Source organism: Solanum pennellii, chromosome 2 (genome assembly GCF_001406875.1).
Source record: "Solanum pennellii chromosome 2, SPENNV200".
NCBI classification, from domain to species: Eukaryota; Viridiplantae; Streptophyta; class Magnoliopsida; order Solanales; family Solanaceae; genus Solanum; species Solanum pennellii.
In genome coordinates, this window is record NC_028638.1 from 15,984,077 (window position 1) to 15,988,403 (window position 4,327).

General features: G+C 27.2%; 1 long non-coding RNA gene across 1 annotated transcript; it reads left to right on the top strand.

Moving 5' to 3' along the window:
- Positions 1-545: 545 nt before the first annotated feature.
- Positions 546-1,812, top strand: LOC107010413. Its single transcript, XR_001455685.2, has 2 exons — positions 546-1,410; positions 1,522-1,812. It is a non-coding gene; the product is annotated as an uncharacterized LOC107010413 (long non-coding RNA).
- The last annotated feature ends 2,515 nt before the right edge of the window (positions 1,813-4,327 follow it).

The window sequence follows — 4,327 nt, forward strand, 5'->3', positions numbered from 1 at the left end:
TGGATTAAGATTGATCTTGATGGGATTGAATCCTAAACAATGAATTACGGCTATATTCACCTAGTATTGAAGAATGTGAGAAGAAATCTAAGGCTAGAAAATCCTATAATCTACCTATGAATGAAAATAGAATGAATTGATGAATAATGAACCTTAGAATGGTTGTGTTGGCTGTAGATTTAGAATGATTGAATGGAAGTGATAGAATTCACTTGAGCATGGAGAGATTGTCAAGGACATCTGTTGACACAAAATTTCGATCTGATAGTTTTAAAATTAATAGATTTTTGAGTATTTTATTTTAAATAGTTCAAATTACATGTTTTTGTCATTTTAATGAAATTTCTTGATAATCATCCTTTTTCTCGAATTATTAAGATTTTTATCGGTTGTTATGTTTATATTATTTTGTCACAGCCAGATGTTCAAATATTTGTTCACTTTTTATAGTATTCTGTTAAATTACATTTTTTATTACGTTTATTACATTTCTTCATATTCATTTTATCTTATTTTTTTCTGTTACATTGTTAATATTCATTTTGATATTCTATACAGTCTAAAAATTCTTTCAAATTCGAAAATAATTTACATACTCAGAAATTTTATCAATTGACAATTTTTTGGTCACGACCTCAAGCCCATAACTTGGGCCCATAGTTTTCAACTCCCTATATATGAAATAATTGGTCCAATAGTTTTTTTTGGTGGTGAATACATTTTAGAATTGGGGTTCAATTTTTAAAATTATTTCTCTATTTATTTTTTTCTTACTGTTCATTGCTTTTCCGTCAACTTTCCGGCGATCAGTCACCACCCAACCCCATTGGTCAACCCTCTTCTCTCTTTCTCGATTTCGGGCTGGCTCCAAGCCAAAGCAACATCACCACCAGACTCCACATTCCAACCAGGAGCAAAATCCGATCAAACAACCCTTATTTTTCCCTTCTTCTCCGACAAACAGACCCAAAAAAGAACTCCCATCCCCTGTATCTTGTCTTTTCCAGGCGAGAAACAACCCAAAGACCCCACCATTTCCGACCACCGGGCCTCCATCACAAATCACTAGACCTTTTTCACTGCCAGCTCCTCCCAAACCCCATAGCCTCCCCTTCCTCCGTTCACTTTTCCCGACCAGACGACCACCAATAACCAACAATAAACGACCACCAAACGAGACCCCAAACCCACCAATTAGCCGACCACTTCCCTCAACCCACGACTCGGCCCACTAGAGCTAAATAAACCAGAACCCCTCGCCCTTTCCCCCTTTTATTTTTATTTATTTTGCAGGTGTTAAATCTCTATTTTTCTGGCGAGATCAGTGAACCAGCGAGCTCCCATTTCAATCGGATTCCACCATCTCTGCCGACAATAGAAGAATGAACTACCAATTTGTTTCTCTTTTGAGTAAACTTCTTCTTCTCTGATGTCTATTTGGTACTTATTTTTTTTATTTTTGTTTAGTGCACTCTTTCCTTTTCGTTTCTTTATTCTCATTTTTCTTCGAATGGTTTGCAGGTCTTGGTGACCTTTGCTTGATTTCATTCTTTATTGGTTTGTGTTTGCTCATAGTTGTTGTTTGACTTTCATTTTTGGTTAACTTTTTGTGATTACAATAGTTGTATAATTATCTTTGTTTATTGTCTCATAGTTGACTTTAATGATATTTTAGTTTTTTTTTGTTGATTTAGTTGTTAGCTTTTAATTACTATTATTATTATTTTTTTTTGCTTTATTCCTGTAAGTTTTAACATATTGTTTTTTATGATTTATTTTATTCACATTGTTTGATTGACTAAAATTTCTTGTTTATTATTGTCATTTTGAATTATATTTATATTTTAGTTGCTTTCTTTTTGTAGTATTTATATTCTATATTAAATGTTTTGTTTGGTGCTATACCTCATGTTATATTTTACCATTTTTCTTTACCCTATTTCCAGTGATCTGTTGGTTTGATAGCGCTAAGCTACTGTTAGGAATGTTTGCTAGCCTTCATTATTATTGCTATTAATTTTATTTTAGTTGTTCTTTATTTACTATTCCACCTTGATGTGTTGTTATAATTGTAGACACGTAATTTTGATCGAATTTAAAAGTTTAACACCAATTTTTAGAGCATAAATAATTTTATCAATCTAAATTAAATATATTTTATTATTGTCATTAAGTTTATTTAAAAGATATAAGAATAAACAACATAAATATAATTTTTATTAGATAAGTTTATTTTGATTGTTAAAAAATAAAAAATAAAAAAAAATTATAATAATAAATATATATATATATGTATAGATATTACATATATTATTTAAATAAACTAATATTTCTTAATTATATCTTTTTTGTTTTAATTACCCATTTAGCTTTATTTATTTATTTACTCAAAACAATTAATAATTATATAATTATTATTTTTATATATATATTTAATATTAAAAAAAAAGAAAAAAAAAAGAAACACACACACACACGATTCCATTACCCCCATTACCCCACTTTATCCCACTCCCACCCACGACATGCACACACATGCACACCTATATTACAAAAACACACACGAGAAAAAAAGAGGGACGAGAAAAAAGATCAGAGAGGTAAAAAAAAAAAGAACGAAAGGGAGGAAAAAATCAAGAAAAGAAGGCAACACATACGTAAAAAATATTATTCTCATGTTCTTACTTTTTTTGAAAATCGCAAACAAAGGTTGAAGTTGAGGTTTACTTTCGCGGTTTCTTATTCAAATTATTTTCTTTTGGTGGAATTTTCGCAAGAGGTACCATTTATTTTTTTTTAATAATTTAATATCATGTTATACAAGCATTGATTGCAATATATTGAAGTTGTCAAATTTCACTTGTGGTTAAATCGTTATGTTTTTATATGAAGTTTGTTCAAATATTTCATACCAACTTTATGTTTAGATCCCTTATATAGTTATATTTTGTGTGAAATTGCTATAACAAACCCTAGCTTATTTCATATTAAATAACTCGTAGTTTATTTCATGCTTAAGTAAAATTATTGTCCAAGTCTGTTCTTATTTTTCATGTTTAGTTTTTAATGATAATATGTGTAGTTATTCAAATTTTTATATTCATGTCTTACTAATTTGAATGAATTCTTTGTTTGGTTGTGTTTAGAAAAGTATTAAATTATATTTTATATTATATTATGTGTGTTGTCTTACATTATTATTTTTAGATTCTATTAAAAAATAATAATATTAAACTTGTTAGGATAAGGAGAGGATAATAAATTGAAAGAAAAAAGATAAGGAAAAATAATAACAATAAAAATGGAATAAGGAAAAGAGGCAGAATACGTGAATAACAGAAAAAGAAAAGAAATAGTGATGAAAGAACATCCGAATTAGAAAAAGAATAAAAAAATAAAAAAAATATATATATATAATAAAAAGAATGTAAAAAATGTACACGAAAAAGTAAAAAAAAATAAATATTTTAAAAATGAAAAGATACAAAAAGTATAGTGTTAAAAATATATAAAATATTTTATTATTATCATAAGAAAAACAAAACTATTAAAAAGGGTAAGAAAAGAAAAAGAAGAAAATCAATGTAAAAAAAAAAAACATAAGGGAAAAGTTAAAAAAAAATAAACTGTGAAAAAGAACATACAAAAAAAGAGGGAAAAGAGAAAACAAAAAAATAATAGAAAAGAAGTATAAAAATAATATAAAAAAAATTCAATTGAAGAGGAAAGAATTTTTTATATTTATTTTTGAAAGTTTCTTTGTCCAAACAAAAAAAAAATTAAGTTGAAAAAAAAACCTTGAAAGTATAAAAAATAATAATAACATTAAATAATAATAATAGCAAAAGATGAGAAAGTAAAAAAAAATGTAAAAAATAGAATAAAAAAAATAATAATAAAAACAAAAGAAATAATACTAATAAAGAATATCTTGTTTTATTCTGCTTTGTTTGATTTAATTTATATGCGTATATATATTTTTTTAATTAAAGGGCATAGATTAATAAAATAAGGTAGTTTTAATATATTTAAATAAATCAAAGAATGAGGGTAAATGCAGTTGTCTTAATAATACAATATTCATAAATTAGTTTAAGTCATAAATGTCCATAAAGCGACCGTGCTAGAACCACAGGACTCGAGGGATGCCTAATACCTTCCCCTTGGTCAACAGAATTCCTTACCCGAACTCGTTCACAGACCAAACAAAGAGTCATTTCCTTTTGATTATGGATTAAACAAAAAAGGTGACTTGGAACACCGTAACTCAATTCCAAGTGGCGACTCTGAAAAAATCAAAATAATCCCCTAACTAATTACGTCACTT